This window comes from Triturus cristatus, chromosome 8 (genome assembly GCF_964204655.1).
Source record: "Triturus cristatus chromosome 8, aTriCri1.1, whole genome shotgun sequence".
NCBI lineage: Eukaryota > Metazoa > Chordata > Amphibia > Caudata > Salamandridae > Triturus > Triturus cristatus.
In genome coordinates this window covers 776,521,668-776,539,383 of record NC_140591.1, presented here as the reverse complement: position 1 = coordinate 776,539,383, position 17,716 = coordinate 776,521,668, and the positions used below count along the sequence as shown (strand labels likewise).

At 50.4% G+C, this 17,716-nt stretch overlaps 1 pseudogene; it reads left to right on the top strand.

Annotated features, from left to right (window-relative positions):
- LOC146805083 (uncharacterized) overlaps window positions 1–11,429 on the top strand; it is a 40,336-nt pseudogene extending 28,907 nt beyond the window's left edge.
- Window positions 11,430–17,716: the final 6,287 nt, after the last annotated feature.

The following is a 17,716-nucleotide window of genomic DNA, read 5'->3' as shown; positions in this document are numbered from 1 at the left end:
TGTGATGAAGCAGCAAGCTTGTAGATCAGAAGTCTTCAAAATGTGGGGCTTGCTGCCCCTAGGGTCTAAGGCTATATTCCAGTGGGGCACACATATCTTGTAAGTGAAAATGACCTCTCTTTTACACAAAAGGACAGGCAGTGTACTTTGGGTCGCATGCCTAGGAGTGATCACCCTGTGGAGTGTACAGAGGAAAAAAACTGCTTCGTTGGGCTGTAGGTGTCATTTTTTCCCCTTAAAGGGCAGAGTATTTCAGCATTGGGAAAATGACCAGCCATGGCAGGCAAAGGGTGAAAGAGGCAGAGAAAACAGCTTGCTACCTGGGGCTGTAACTATCATTAGTGCAGCAGGTGCAGTTAAATTAGGGACCTGGAGCATGGGTGGCTAAATATCCCAGTTATATGCAGTGGTGTTTTGTGTTAAATTTCTGATGTCGGTCAGTCGTATTTGCTCTTTTATAATTCTCACATTTAGTGCAGATTTTGAGCTGCAGAAAAGTACCTCCACTCTTAGCCCTGCCCACTCCTGCTGCCCCAAGCCTTGTACAAAGTTTTGAAGGGGGCTCAACTACAAAACATTTGACATCAGGGAGGCTCATTGCACATAAGTAAGTTAAAAGACCTTTGTTATAGATGGAACTTTTCTGTCCTCTTCCTGTAACTCCCAACAGATTTCCTGAAGAACAAGTTACTTACCTTCGGTAACGATGTATCTGTAAGAAACATTAGTTAGTTAGATTCCTCACCTTAGAATATCCCCAGGCGTCAGGCTGGATCCGGAAAGATTTTTGTAGCAATACCCCTTGCGCGGTGCTAGGCGTCGTCTGCGGCACCGCGTCCGTCGTCGGCGTCGTGCTCCGGAATGACGTCGTCGGAGTACTTAGACGCCGCCCTCGCGCGCTGACGTCAGTTCTTATACATAGCTTTCCGCGCTAGGGACGCTGAGCCATGCAAGAGACCGACCCTGGTGCCAAAAAATCTAGGGCCCTGAAAGGGAGAAACTTAACCCTAGATGTCGGTTCGCAGAACGGGAAGGCTGGGTGGGTCGGTGAGGAATCTAACTAACTAATGTTTCTTACAGATACATCGTTACCGAAGGTAAGTAACTTGTTCATCTGAAAGAAACACGTTAGTTAGATTCCTCACCTTAGAATAGATACCCCATTAATACCAACCCCGGAGGTGGGCTTGCGAACCAAGATCACACCAGAAAGTCCTGGAGAACAGAACGGCCAAAGTGGCCATCTCTCCTGACTTAGCTGTCCAGGCAATAGTGCTTGGCGAACGTGTGCAGTGAAGCCCATGTCGCCGCCTGACAGATGTCCTGCAAGGGGACTCCCCGTCCCAGGGCAGTTGACGCCGCTGTTGCCCGGGTGGAATGGGCTCGCAGCCCAACAGGAGGGACCTTTTTCGCCAAGGAATAGCAGAGTTTAATACACAACACGACCCATCGCGAGATGGTGCGCTTGTGCACAGTTTTACCCTTCTTCGCACCTACATATCCAACAAAAAGTTGGTCGTCCACCCGGAACTGTTTTGTGCGGTCCAAATAAAATGACAGCACACGTTTTGGGTCCAGACGGTGGAGCCTCTCTTCATCTTTTGAAGGATGCGGAAGCGGAAAGAAGGTGGGCAGCGTGACAGATTGCCCGATGTGAAAGGGAGTCACGACTTTAGGAAGAAAAGAAGGACGTGTCCGGAGGACAACCTTATCCGGATGAACCGAAAGGAAGGGAGGCTTAGCTGACAGAGCCTGGAGCTCACTCACCCGCCTAGCGGAGGTGATAGCCACCAGGAAGGCAGTTTTCAGAGTCAGTAGACGAATGGGACAGTTGTGAAGGGGCTCAAAGGGAGCGCACATCAGAAAAGTGAGAACAAGGTTCAAGTCCCACTGAGGCATTACGAATGGAACAGGAGGGAACATATGAGTAATGCCCTTGAGAAAACGGGAGACAAGATGGCGCATCCTCGTAAAGGGAACTGTAGTCCCTTTTCCAATGAATGACCCGGAAGTCCTTCTTCCACTGCACGCTTGTTCCGCTATATCACACACCCACCTGTAGCATACTCGTGTGAATCCCGGACCAGCGACGTGGGGTAGGTCTACCGCCACCTCCGTTTTTAGGAAACCGTGAGTAACGGATTTAATTTTGTCATTCTCCTTTCATTGTTTATGTGTGCCGCGTCCTCCCACACACTTAGGACCACTTTGTCTAGGATCGGTGCACCACTTTATGGTACCGACTCTGCAATGGTTGACAGTAACTTCGCCCAATACCAATACCTTGTCGTACTGTCAACTACGCGAGTCTCTGCTCATATGGATAGGTTGACTGCACCGCCAATATGCGTTTGGCTCGGAGATGGAGACGCGACCTGGTATCCCCGTGTGAGGTAATGGCGGGCTATGTTGACGACCCTGTCCTCATCTCGTGGGGCTGTGGGCTGAACTGTAGCCAGCCAAGGCACCACGAGACGCCTACTTGTGTCCATTATCATTATTTTCTTACCTTAGTTTGTGTGCCCTACAATGGAGACGTGGCACAACCTTGTTTTATCTACAGTTATCCCATATGACACTGTGGGTTGCTGTTTCTCTTGTGACCTCGGGCGTTTGGCGCCGGACTCTGCGCACTGTCCTTGTGTATCAATCATGTTTCTCTTAATTTCGTTCCCCTTGTTATTAGGACACTACAACTTAGTGTCTCCACTAGCTGGATCTGAAACACCACTGCCTTGACCCTAATGGGTGAGTGAAATTCCTTGTGTGCTTCTCTGGCTGCATTTATTTTAGTTGTTTTAACTCACTGTATGACAGACACGTTATCAAGCATGTTATGAGCCTCTAAGAGCATGAGCTTTGTATCAATTTCACGTTGCATGTCTTGTCAATATTGAGTGAATAATCCATTGATTTGTATTGATGAATTTGTCAATCCCTTTTTTGCAGGTTATGTTTTTTGAGTTACAGGTACCACACTTTCTTTGGGTGCTGTAAGGGTGGTCAATAGTATACTTTACCACAGACCACCACCACTTAAGTGTAGGTAGTTATTCTGGTCCTGATGAATTGCCGTCTAAATTGACTACAAGGCAAGAAACATGTCGACCATCTGACAGACGCTATCAACCAGCATCCTTGCAGTTGGTTATAGCGTTGGTTTGTCGTATTATTTTTAATTAGGGTGGGGGCCACGTTCATTAAAATACTTCTGAGTGGACCACCTCCCCTATTTTAGATTTTTTCATACACACATCACTATCACCTACACCAATTTTAGGGCCCTCACTTGCACTTCACCAATCGGCTTCTGGAAAAAAGATCTCTGTCAGGAAGGCCCCTAATTGGGTGCCGATCGGGGATTGCAGCGCCGCCCCGATAAGGAGCAGACCCGATGATGAAGCATGACACCTAGCTGGCTGGGTGTGTGAGGGTCTTATTCCAACTAGGAGAAGTTTCTTCTCCCCTTTTACACTCTAATACTCACTAGAGTCTACTCTACATCAACATAACCTTTGTATTAGGAACTGCATACCTTCTTTGTTAGGACTTGAAAAGAGAAACTGATCAGGAAGCCTTAAGAAAGCAGAGATTGCAGCAAGATAACCCTTCAAGGTGCACAGAGCAGAGCCCTGCTGGGCCAAAGAAAGAAGAAAGAGAAGAACCTCAGAAGGAGGGGCAGAAAGGGGATCAACAGCCTTTGCTGTGCACCATGCCACAAATTTGTTCCACCGGCAGGCGTATACCATCTTTGTGGAGGGACGCCTGGCTGCCAGAATGACATCACAGACTTCAGGAGGCAAGTCAAATGGCATCAACTGTCGCAGCTCAATCTCCATGCATGGAGGTGGAGGCTGGACAGGTTCGGGCGGAGGACCGTCCCCTGCTGCTGTGACAGAAGGTCCTCCTGAAGAGGCAGTCGTATCGGGGGATCGATGGACATACTGAGTAGCTCGGGATACCAGTACCTTCGTGCCCAATCCTGAGCCACCAAGATGACTTGGACACGGACGCACCTGATCTTCTTCAGCACTCTTGGCAGAAGTGGTATAGGCGGAAAGGCGCACAACAGACCGCAACTCCACTCGCGATGAAAAGCGTCTCCGAGCGAGAGCCGCCTTGGAAATTCCAACGCGCAGAACTGCTGACATTGCGCGTTCTCTTCGGTGGCGAATAGATCTAACCAAGGCTCTCCCCACTACAGAAAGAGACCTTGCGCCACGTCCGAGTTCAGACGCCATTCGTGATCCATCATGCACCGGCAGCTGAGTTCGTCTGCTCTGGCGTTCAGAGAGCCCACCAGATGTTGAACCACCAGGGTGATGCCCTGATGTTCCAGCCATGTCCAGAGGCGCAGAGCCTCCTGACAAAGGGTCCACGACCCCACCCCGCCCTGTTTGTTGCAATACCACATGGCGGTGGTGTTGTCCGTGAACACCTGCACGACACTTCCCCGGACAGAGGGAAGGAAGGCTTTTAGTGCAAGTCGGATTGCCCTCAGCTCCAATAGGTTGATATGGAGCCGAGTCTCCGCCGGAGACCAGAGGCCTCTGATCTCCGCCTCTCCCATATGGCCCCCCCATCCCGGGAGGGATGCATCCGTCACTACGACATGCTCCGGTTGGGGTAGGGAGAGGGATCTGCCGCTGACCCAATCGCGATTCGTGAGCCACCACTGCAGCTGGTTTTGCAGTGCCCTCCGAGATCAAGACATGGTCGGACAGGTTGCCTCGATGCTGGGCCCACCGAAACTTCAGGTCCCACTGCAGAGCCTGCATCCGCCACCTGGCGTGAGGTACCAACAGGATGCAGGAGGCCATCAGCCCCAGAAGCCGCAGCACCAACCTGACCGAAACCCAGGACAGAGGCCGGAAGATGGAAATCAGGGCCTGAATGTCCCGGACCCACTGTTCCGGCGGATAGACCCAAAACTGCGCCGAATCGAGAACCGCTCCAATGAAAAGGAGCTTCTGGGAGGGACTCAGGTGCGACTTCGGCACATTGATGGAGAACCCCAGTGAGTGCAGGTCGGCCGTAGTCTGGAGGTGGGAGACGACTTGCTGGGGCAAGCCCGCCTTCAGCAGCCAGTCGTCAAGATAGGGGAAGACTGGAACCCCTGATCTGCGCAGATGAGCTGCGACCACCGCCATCACTTTCGTGAACACCCGAGGGGCACTGGTGAGGCCGAAGGGGAGCACGGTGAACTGAAAGTGCTCCTGACCCACCGTGAACCGCAGGTAACGCCGGTGGGCCGGCAGGACGGGGATGTGGAAATAAGCATCCTGCAAGTCCAACGCTACCATCCAGTCTCCAGGGTCTAGGGCAGCCAGAACCTGAGCTAAAGTGAGCATCTTGAACCGGTCCTTCCGGAGGAAGGCGTTGATGCTCCTGAGGTCCAAGTTCGGGCGTAGGCCCCCTTTGCCCTTCTTGGGAACCAGAAAGTAGTGGGAATAACAACCACGACCTACTTCTGGACCAGGAACACGCTCGACGGCCTCTTTGGCCAAGAGGGCCGAAACTTCCTCTTGTAGAAGATGCAAATGATCCCCCGACATACGGTGGTTCAGCGGTGGCATGGCTGGAGGGGTCGTCTCGAAGGGGAGGGAGTTCGCAGAACGGGAAGGCTGGGTGGGTCGGTGAGGAATCTAACTAACTAATGTTTCTTACAGATACATTGTTACCGAAGGTAAGTAACTTGTTCATCTGAAAGAAACACGTTAGTTAGATTCCTCACCTTAGAATAGATACCCCAGCAATACCAACCACGGAGGTGGGCCTGCGAACCAAGATCACACGAGAAAGTCCTGGAGAACAGAACGGCCAAAGTGGCCATCTCTCCTGACTTAGCTGTCCAGGCAATAGTGCTTGGCGAACGTGTGCAGTGAAGCCCATGTCGCCACCTAACAGATGTCCTGCAAGGGGACTCCCCGTCCCAGGGCAGTTGTTGCCGCTGTGGCCCGGGTGGAATGGGCTCGCAGCCCAACAGGAGGGACCTTTTTCGCCAAGGAATAGCAGAGTTTAATACACAACACGATCCATCGCGAGATGGTGCGCTTGTGCACAGCTTTACCCTTCTTCGCACCTACATATCCAACAAAAAGTTGGTCGTCCACCCGGAACTGTTTTGTGCGGTCCAAATAAAATTACAGCGCACGTTTTGAGTCCAGGCAGTGGAGCCTCTCTTTATCTTTTGAAGGATGCGGAGGCGGAAAGAAGGTGGGCAGCGTGACAGATTGCCCGATGTGAAAGGGAGTCACGACTTTAGGAAGAAAAGAAGGACGTGTCCGGAGGACAACCTTATCCGGATGAACCGAAAGGAAGGGAGGGTTAGCTGACAGAGCCTGGAGCTCACTCACCCGCCTAGCGGAGGTGATAGCCACCAGGAAGGCAGTTTTCAGAGTCAGTAGACGAATGGGACAGTTGTGAAGGGGCTCAAAGGGAGTGCACATCAGAAAAGTGAGAACAAGGTTCAAGTCCCACTGAGGCATTACGAATGGAACAGGAGGGAACATATGAGTAATGCCCTTGAGAAAATGGGAGACAACAGGGGACTTGAAAAGAGAAACTGACCAGGAAGCCTTAAGAAAGCAGAGATTGCAGCAAGATAACCCTTCAAGGTGCACAGAGCAGAGCCCTGCTGGGCCAAAGAAAGAAGAAAGAGAAGAACCTCAGAAGGAGGGGCAGAAAGGGGATCCACAGCCTTTGCTGTGCTCCATGCCACAAATTTGTTCCACCGGCAGGCGTATACCGTCTTTGTGGAGGGACGCCTGGCTGCCAGAATGACATCACAGACTTCAGGAGGCAAGTCAAATGGCATCAACTGTCGCCGCTCAATCTCCACGCATGGAGGTGGAGGCTTGACAGGTTCAGGGGGAGGACCGTCCCCTGCTGCTGCGACAGAAGGTCCTCCTGAAGAGGCAGTCGTATCGGGGGATCGATGGACATACTGAGTAGCTCGGGATACCAGTACCTTCGTGCCCAATCCGGAGCCACCAAGATGACTTGGGCCCGGTCGCGCCTGATCTTCTTCAGCACTCTTGGCAGAAGTGGTATAGGCAGAAAGGCGCACAACAGACCGCAACTCCACTCGCGACGAAAAGCGTCTCCGAGCGAGTGCCGCCTTGGAAATTCCAACGCGCAGAACTGCTGACATTGCGCGTTCTCTTCGGTGGCGAATGGATCTAACCAAGGCTCGCCCCACTGCAGAAAGAGACCTTGCGCCACGTCCGAGTTCAGACACCATTCGTGATCCATCATGCACCGGCAGCTGAGTTTGTCTGCTCTGGAGTTCAGAGAGCCGCCAGATGTTGAACCACCAGGGTGATGCCCTGACGTTCCAGCCATGTCCAGAGGCGCAGAGCCTCCTGACAAAGGGTCCACGACCCCACCCCGCCCTGTTTGTTGCAATACCACATGGCGGTGGTGTTGTCCGTGAACACCTGCACGACACTTCCCCGGACAGAGGGAAGGAAGGCTTTTAGTGCAAGTCGGATCGCCCTCAGCTCCAATAGGTTGATATGGAGCCGAGTCTCCGCCGGAGACCAGAGGCCTCTGATCTCCGCCTCTCCCATATGGCCCCCCCATCCCAGGAGGGATGCATCCATCACTACGACATGCTCCGGTTGGGGTAGGGAGAGGGATCTGCCGCTGACCCAATCGCGATTCGTGAGCCACCACTGCAGCTGGTTCGCAGTGCCCTCCGAGATCAAGACATGGTCGGACAGGTTGCCTCGATGCTGGGCCCACTGAAACTTCAGGTCCCACTGCAGAGCCTGCATCCACCACCTGGCGTGAGGTACCAACAGGATGCAGGAGGCCATCAGCCCCAGAAGCCGCAGCACCAACCTGACCGAAACCCAGGACAGAGGCCGGAAGATGGAAATCAGGGCCTGAATGTCCCGGACCCGCTGTTCCGGCGGATAGACCCGGAACTGCGCCGAATCGAGAACCGCTCCAATGAAAAGGAGCTTCTGGGAGGGACTCAGGTGCGACTTCGGCACATTGATGGAGAACCCCAGCGAGTGCAGGAGGTCGGCCGTAGTCTGGAGGTGGGAGACGACTTGCTGGGGCGAGCCCGCCTTCAACAGCCAGTCGTGGAGATAGGGGAAGACTGGAACCCCTGATCTGCGCAGATGAGCTGCGACCACCGCCATCACTTTCGTGAACACCCAAGGGGCACTGGTGAGGCCGAAGGGGAGCACGGTGAACTGAAAGTGCTCCTGACCCACCGTGAACCACAGGTAACGCCGGTGGGCCGGCAGGACGGGGATGTGGAAATAAGCGTCCTGCAAGTCCAACGCTACCATCCAGTCTCCAGGGTCTAGGGCAGCCAGAACCTGAGCTAAAGTGAGCATCTTGAACCGGTCCTTCCGGAGGAAGGCGTTGACGCTCCTGAGCTCCAAGTTCGGGCGTAGGCCCCCTTTGCCCTTCTTGGGAACCAGAAAGTAGTGGGAATAACAACCACGACCTACTTCTGGACCAGGAACGCGCTCGACGGCCTCTTTGGCCAAGAGGGCCGAAACTTCCTCGTGTAGAAGATGCAAATGATCCTCCGACATACGGTGGTTCAGCGGTGGCATGGCTGGAGGGGTCGTCTCGAAGGGGAGGGAGTAGCTCCTTTGGACGATTTGCAGCACCCACCTGTCCGACGTGATGGAGCGCCAGTGGAGCAGGTGATGGCGAACTCTGCCGCCCACTGGCGTTGAATGGGCCTGAAAGCTCGGACTAGGAGGGCTTTGAGGCGGATGCTGCCGGGGTGGATGTGGACTGACCGGCACGTTGACCTCCAGTACCGCCTCGGCGGAATCCACGTCCGCGACCGCGTGCAGGTTGGTTCTGCGGCCGGTGGCTGGGCGGACGTGAGGAGGCGCTCCTTCCTTGGCCACGAAAGGGACGAAAGGCGGAAGTTTGCGGCCGCGGGCCGAAAGACCCAAGGACTTGGCCGTGGCCCGGGAGTCCTTGAACCGAGCCAGTGCACTGTCCGCCTTCTCACCAAAAAGGCGAGTGCCATCAAACGGCATGTCCATGAGGGAACTCTGGACATCCCCCGAAAATGACGTGGACCTCAGCCAGGCGTGACGCCGAAGCGCCACCGTGGTGGAAATCGCCCGACCCAGCGAGTCCGTGATGTCAAGTCCACACCGTATAGTGTGCCGTGCCGCGTCTCGACCGTCAGCAAGTGCTTGAGCGAGTCGTGTCCGGGCCTCCACCGGACACAAGGGCAGCACGTCCTCCACCGTATCCCACAGAGAGTGGGATTAACGGTCCAAAAGGCAAGCGGTATTTAAAGACCGCAGTCCCAAACTCAGGGACGAGAACAGTTTCTTGCCAAACTGTTACAACCTCTTGGATTCCCGATCCGGAGGAGCGGACGGGAAGGAGGATTGGGAGGTTGAGGCCTGGAGAACCAGACTCTCGGGGGTGGGGTGTTGGGAGAGGAAACTGGGGTCGCCCGGAGCAGGGCGGTGGCGCTGGGCAACGTTCCGGTCCACAGGAGGGACTGTGGAGGGCTTGGACCAAGTGCCCTGCAGAACGTCAATGAGGGCCTCATTAAACTGCAGCAGAGGCTCAGTGGAGCTTGCTGTCGGTTGAAGGACCTCTGTGAGGACGTTAGTCCTCACAGCCACAGCAGGCAACTCCAGCCCTAGGGCTTCGGCCGCCTTGCGCAGCACCACTGAAAAGGCTGCACCCTCCTCCGAGGCCACAGTCGGAGGAGAGATGAAACCAGCATCCGGGGAGGTATCCAGACCGCTGAAATCCCCCAATTCCTCTGCCCAGTCCTGAGAAAGTTGGGCCTGAGCGGCCATAGGGTCTTCAGACCCCTCCCAGTCGCCCTTGTCATCCGATTCCCGATAAACAGGAGGAATGATCGGAGCCGGGCAGTTGATGAAGCGTTCACCAATCGGCGCCGGTAGCGGCACTGGGCGGCGCCGCGCCGGCGTCGGGCCCGGACCGGGGCTAAACTGGGGAACGACGTCATCCGGGGGCGGCGCCGGGGGTGGAACCGGTGTCGGCGTCGGCGGAGGAGGCGTCGTGAGGTCGACCGGCGCCGACCGAGATCCAGGCCTGGATCCCTCGGGGACCTGTGGCGTCGGGGCCGGAGCCGTCGACGGCGCCGGGGCCGGAGCCGCCGGCACGCAAGGTCACCCAGTCGAACCTGCGGGGCCCGAAGGCGCGCCAACAGGCGTCGACGGTGGAGCCAGGCCCCTCATGGCCGAGAGGAAGGCACTGACCTCCGCCGGAGTCGCGTCAGTCCCAGGGACCAGCGCGTATGGGGACGGACGTGGCTCCTGCGGCTCTGACGGAGCCGTGGGGGTGGGACCACCCTGACCCTCAGCTGAGTCGTGAGACCGGCGAGGGGAGTCCGAAGAGCGATGTCGTCTCTTGGACTTCTTTGAGTGCTTCGACTTACCGGAAGACCCCGACGAGCGATGACGATGGCTGCGGCTCCGCGACCGGTCCTTGGACCTCCTCCTGGACCGGGACCGAAAGCGGTGCGGAACCGAGTGCCGAAGCTCGAGAAGCTTACGGGACCGCTCCCGCCTAGCTTTCGATGTCAAGGCCTGGCAATCGAGGCGCGACTCCGCGTTATGGTCGGCCCCCAGGCAATAAAGGCACCGGCGATGGTGATCCGTCACCGACATCAGGCGATGATAGGCATCACAGGCTTTGAAACCAGGCATCCTACTGGCACCAGAGTCGAGTCGATAGACAAAAAAGTCAAAAAAGTTAGTCAAAAATTGACTAGGGGTAAGCTCTTCCCGGATTGGCGCTTACTGGCGCGGAAAAAAGAAGAACTGACGTCAGCGCCCGAGGGCGGCGTCTAAGTACTCCGACGACGTCATTCCAGCGCACGACGCCGACGACGGACGCGGAGCCGCAGACGACGCCTAGCGACGCGCAAGGGGTATTGCTACAAAAATCTTTCCGGATCCAGCCCGACGCCTGGGGATATTCTAAGGTGAGGAATCTAACTAATGTGTTTCTTTCAGATTTCACAATTAGCTGCTTCACTCTTAAGTTAATAAAGAAACATTTTCTTTTTTCACCTCCTGCCACCCCCTTCATCAATGACTTGCTCTCACCTGTGCCTCTTTGACCGAGTGCCCTTAATGTTAAACTTATGAACCCTTGTAACCATAACCATATCTCATCGGACATACTATATGAAATAATGGGATTGGAACATTCTAAAGATAGCCCAGCCCTATTAAAAACCTAAAATAGTGCTGGTAACATGATACTGATGCATGTTAATCTTTTTTTCTTCCAGAGTTTGTGAAGTCTGTGTGCACGACCATTGCTGACCATCACTGGACAACATAACTATGGGAAGGAAGCTGGCTATAAAGATTTGCAATGCTAGAAAAGAACTAAAGAAAACCTAGAAAACCTAAAATCTAGAAACAAACAACAGAGGGGCATATTAACAAGGAACAGGGAAAATTTACGCTAAGGGCACTTAGCGTTAATTTTTTTAACGCCCGCTATCGCTGCATAATATCCCCTGGTTATCGCGTTATTAACAACGCTAACTGCCTAGGCGATAAAAAATCCATTTAGCCATGTAATCCACCTCCTATTTGATTACATGGCTAAGTCTGAAAATTAGCAGACGTAAAAAAGCAGTGTTAACCGTGGTTAGCGCTGCTTTTTTTGTCTCTAACAGGGTTAGGGTGAAGCTTGATAATAGGAGAAATGTCGCTTAGCGACATTTCTCCTCTTATTTTGCTCTGGAACGCCCACTTTGCATCTCATTAGAGATGCAAAGGGAAGCGTAGTGAAAAAGGGTGCTAACATGCGATTTTGCATGTTAGCACCCTGTTGTTGATAGGGCGATATTTTTATCTCCGCTTCTTTGGCTTTTAAAGCCAAAAAGCAGAGATAAACCCTTGTTAATATGCCCCAAAGTTTTCGTTAAGCCTTTTTGTTCTTTTTGTAGTATTCTAGCCTTTTTTCCCTCTTGAACAGTGTGTAGGACTTTTTTGTTCTCTTGTTTGGTATCCGGGCTCCAATGGGGTCAAATGTGTGCTTTAGATCAATAAAAGTACATTTTGACACATCCCTTTTGATCCTTGATCCTTTAACCACTGTTTTTCTCAGTCGTTTGCCATTGGTCACCATGTAAAACAGCTTCAGATAAGGCTCTGTACCTCAAAGTAAGGCAAGTCCCAGTGTGTCAGGTGTATGGGAGTAGCGTCACAAGTTGTTAAGCTTTTCTGAATGCAAAGTAAAACATAGTTACAGACAACTTCTTTTGTATGTATATGGTATTTCCACAGCACAAATCTAGCCCAAAAAAATGTTTCTCAGAATATATTTTATACAGGAACCCGCCTCTCAATGTAGAGTTTAGAAATTAATCTTTCCAAAGAAGGAGAATATTGATCTGATTATTAGGACCAGATTTATGGGCGTCTTGTGTTCGATTTTATAATGCAGACCTGACGCAAAATCCTTTTGGTACAACACTCATCCGAAATGGAAAAGTTTTCAAGTTTGTCTATGCATAGTATTTTTTGGACTGGAAGGGGACCCTCCAGTACAAAATCTAAGCTAGACTTTTGCAGACACCTTTGAACTACAGTGGAAATGTGTGTGCATGGCGCTCAGCTGCCTAATGGTGCAGTGGTGCAAGGGAGACGGGTAGACATGGCACTTTCCTACTCTCTCCCTTTTATGCAATGCAGCAAATTTGGGTGCTGCGCTGCATTCAGTGATAGTTTTGTAAATCTGGCCCTTACTTTAAAACTCATGGCATTGCAAATAATTCACGGTGTTGTGTAAAGAAGGCATATTACATCTAAGTAGCCTGTTTTCAACAGGAACGTACATTGATGAGGTGGTCCTCAAAATATTTCCCTACCAGCAAATCCATATTCCTAAACTACTAGTGGGACCCTGCAAGGGAATACTGGCAGTCGGCTAATGTGCTTGTAACATGGAATTGTCAAGGTGTGATCCAACCCTTAATGATTTATCAGTGATCCACAGCCATTCTACATTATTCATTAAATCTTCTGGGAGTAATCTACACTAGGACTGCGGTTGCCATTACATCATCCAAGAGTATTTCACAATCATCAGAAAGTCCTTTTGTTGTCATTGTTTAGTATTCCACAGTCATTCTGTGGTTGTCCTAAAATAATCCTGTGTAATCCATGCTCATTTTTGAGTTGTTATTAAATCACCCTAGAGTGATCCACACTCATCCTGAAATTGTCATGGGATCATTCCAGAGTAATCAACAACCATCCTGAAGTGGTATAAAATCATCCGGGAATAATCCACACTCATGTTATGTTATGGGAGCTTGTATAGGGAGGGGGCAGGGAGAAGCACTTGGGTGACAGTGGCACACTGGATTAATTAAGGGACCGGTGTTTAACCTCATTGCCACAGTTTCAGATTCTAGTGGGTCTACTCCACCTTTTATCCTTCTAAGGTCAATAAAAGTATTACTTTTGAATTGGGGAGCAATAAACATCTGATTTTAAGTGACATGCGACCCCTCTGGTCAAACATGCGCTTTACAAACACATATATAATATTATGTTATGATTTGATTTGATTTAGATATTTGTAAAGCGCAGCCATCGCTCCAGAGGGAGCATCCTGGTGCTACACAGAAGCAACCAGATTGATTGGGTAAGTATGAGAATGATCCCACTATATCAGTGAGGAGCAGAATGCATCCGTGAGCCCGAATTTCCAGGTTTTAGGTGATTTTCTGAATTGAGTCTCTGATTCTATCGCCTTTAGGTGTGCCGGCATGAGATTCCAGGTAAACAGCCATTACAATGAGGCTGTTACCACGCAAGCTGTTACATCGCATGTGTAACAACGCATGCGATGTAACAAAGACTGCCATAACAATGCAAACCATTATATCGCATGCGCTTTTAAAACGCATGCAATGTAATGGTTATCTACATAGTTCTGAGAAAACTGGGCTGTTCCGTTTCCTCACAATGATGTGCACCGCCCCTCTGTCGACGCTGGAACCAGGAGAGAGGAACCACATGGAGAGAGAGGTAAGGGGGATTGTGCTTTAGGTGGGGGTTACTTTTTAAGAGTTTAGGGTAGTGTCGAAGTAGTGTAGTAATGTTTGTGTAGTGTAGTGGTTTAGGATTTAGGGTAGTGTCAGGGGTCATGCAGGGTAGTGTTTGAGTGTAAGAACAGACTGGGGGTAGGGAGAGGGTCATGCGGGGTAGTATTTCAGGGTTTAGGATAGTGTTGTGGTGTTTGTGTAGTGTAGGGTAGTGTTTTAAGAATTAGTGTAGTGTTGCGGGTTGTGCAGGGTAGTGTAGTGTTATTGTAGGGAGAGGACTGGGGGTCGGGGGAGGGTCGGGGAATTAGTGTAGTGTCGGGGTTGTGCAGGGTAGTGTAGTGTTATTGTAGGGAGAGGACTGGGGGTCGGGGGAGGCTTGTGCAGTGGAACATTAGGGATTAGGGTATGGTAGGTTGGAGTTACTTACCTTGCAAACGTTTACCATGAGTATACCTTTATCACCCCTGCCTTGGCGTTGAAATCATGCATGGTAAAGATATAGTTGTGGTAAAAGTTTGCGTTGTAACGGTACTCGTTGTAATTGAAATCGCGTAGTAATACCCGCGTTGTAAAAGCATGCGTAGTATTTCTATGCGATGTAACGAGTGCTATTCTGGAATCCATGCTCTTGTTCCCAAGAATGCGATGAAGTTTCCTCCTTTGGTTTTATACCTAAAGGGTGGTGGCCTAAGAAAGTTTGCTGTGGAGGATGTGAGGGTCCTAGCCGTGACATAATGAGTGAGTTTGGCTGCCAGGTATTTAGGTCCAGTGTCTCTAAAGGCTCTGAAAGTAATCAGCAAGATCTTAAATAAAATAATTTTCTGTATGGGCAGCCAATGCAGCATTTTATGAGCTGGCGTGGCCGATGAATAATGAGCCATTTTCAGCACTAGACAGGCCGCTGTGTTCTGTACGATCTGTAGCCTTTTTACTACTTGTTTCTTGGTTCCTGCGAAAAGGCTATTGCAGTAGTCTAATCTCGAAAGGATCAGTGCAACTGCCACTGTCTTCTTTGCAGAGCAGGAAATGTAATCGAAGAATTTTTTGAGGGTTTTTATGAGGCTAAAGCACATTCCTGCTACTGCAAGAGCCTGTGACCAAAATGAGAGAGAGGAGTCAAATTCTACACCCAGGGTCCTGGCGATTACCACTGTATTAGGTGGGGCAGGTAAATCTTCTGGCCACCATTGAATCAGGTTAACCTCTTCAGTGCCCATGACGAGATAGTCTCGTCATGGAGCACGGTTGCACTGTGCCCATGACGAGACTATCTCGTCATGAACCCCACCCACTAGTGCAACGCCCGGCAAAGGAGGGGGAAAGGGCGTGGCACTGAAGGGGTTAAAGAAATTGTCTTTTCCTATCAATAAAATCTCGGTTTTATCCGCGTTACATTTGAGGCTGTTTAGTCTAATCCAGCAGATGACCTCTGTCATACATTGCTCAAAATTAAGCTCTGTTTTGGTCGCGTCTTTATCCAGGACCAAGATCAATTGCGTGTCATCTGTGTATGAGGTTGTAGCGATATTGAAGGAGGATATTAACGAGATCAACGGAGCCATGTAGATATTAAATAGGAGCGGGCTAAGAGAAGAGCCTTGTGGAACGCCTGAGGTGATCTGGCGTTCGGTTGAGAGGAAATGTCCTAGGGCCACAGTTTGTTTACGGTTAGTAAGGAAGGATTTTAGCCAAGCCAGAGCATATGTTATGAAGCAGCACAGTCAGGTAAACTGTAACAATTAAAGTACCAAACAGTGCAGTGATTCACTGGTGTGAAGGTATGCACATTAAATGCTACGGAAGGTTTGGAATGGAGTGATTAACATTCTGGACAGAGGGTAAAATGCAATTTTACATCTTAAAAATGACATTGGTGAGGACGGCGGAGTAGTGAGGAGGAATGCTTTAGCTATAAAAAATAAGTGAAACTTTCACTTTAATGGAATAATACGATGCTGTGGCGTTTTCTGTGTAGTTATGGATTTGACACATAATCCGTAATCTGCCGCATAACGTGCAGATTTTTATCCCAAAAAATGTTTGTAGTTCAAATGGATAAAAAAAATTACTAAAATTGCGGTGACACGTTGCCGTGTAATTGAAGGCCCTACGCAAAGGTTAACTGGTCATCTTCTATTTGAATATTACTGTATTTGGATGTTAAACTTGTACTAATAAACTAAAACATTTGCTCAGACAATTAAAACATGCGAAACAATGACATGATTATGAAGTAACTATCAAAAAATGTGCTGCATTACGTTGCATAGCTTGCCTTTTCTTGCAACCTAATGTAGTTGACTCTGCTGCATAATTTGTTCCTTCTCTGCCGCATAATTCCAGCGGCCCTACCTAAAGTTGTTAGCAATAGTTTCGGCAGCTGCCTTAAATTAATTAAAAGTGCACAATATGAGCACTCGTAAAATAGAATTAAAAATGAGTTCAGATCTTTATAAAATGAGTCAGGGAGTGCAGCTCTTATGTCTTATATATTTGTAAAATAAATGCTTATGGAAGGTACAAAGCAGTATTGTAGACCGCTGAGCAAAATACATTGCATACCAGTTTTTAAACGAAAGCAGTTTGCATTGAGCAGAATAAATGTTTGACCCTATGGTCAGTGGTTCAAATTCGGCAGGTCTGGTCCAGTTTTTTTTTTAATCTTTCTGAGGTTGATAAAATGAGTACCCTTGAATTAGATAACAATAAACATCTGGTATTCAGCGCCAAGATATCCTTACTGGGCAACGTCCGCTTTACAAACACTTATCTGGCGTGGTAGTCTCAAGCAGCACGGCATGAGAAGTAGCAATGACAGTTATAAAGAGAGCAGAACTTCACTTCCAAAGATGCCAAAAAATGACGCTGAGTAAATAGATTGTAGGGGGCAGATTTATGTTTGACTTGCGCCTCATTTACGCCGCCGTTGCGTCACTTTTGTGACACAGCAGCGGTGCAAATCCAGCGCCATGGTGCGGGGTATTTACAATGTGACGCATCTGGGAGATGCGTCACGTTGTAAAGCCCTGCGCCACATGTAGGCGTTCCAGGGCAGGTGGGGGCGTTCCGGCGCAGGAACGCCTCCTAAAAGTGGCTGAGTGAAATCTACAAGATTTCACTCAGTCACTTTTGAGCCCATGCTGCGTCAAAACCCTGCGCCTGCTTGAAGCAGGCGTAAGGATTGACGCAGCATTGTGCAGATAGGGCCCCCCAGAGCATTGCTGAAGCTGCGTCGCGCTTGCGACGCAACTCCAGCAATGCGCCACTTTTACGGCACAGATGCGTGACGCATTTGTGCCGTTTTTGCCCCATGGTGCGCCGCATTATAAATGCGGCGCCTCCATGATGGCGGAGCTGGGGCGCAAAATAACTGGCGCATCCCTGCTGATATGCAGGGATGCGTCAGTTATTATAAATATGCCCCAAAGTGTCTTGTGATTAATATGCATTATCTATGACCTGTTCTGTTGGCATCTCTATCAAGAGTGGCAATGACTAACGTTACAACCTGTTGTTGTATGGTACGAAAATATATGCTAATTAGACAAACAAAAAGTGAGACTTTTTAAAGTAATCTCAATTTTAGACATGTTCTTTCACGCCTGTTATATACAAACACATTTACGGAGGTAAGCAGTAAGGGCCAGCGCCTTCAAGCCAACGACA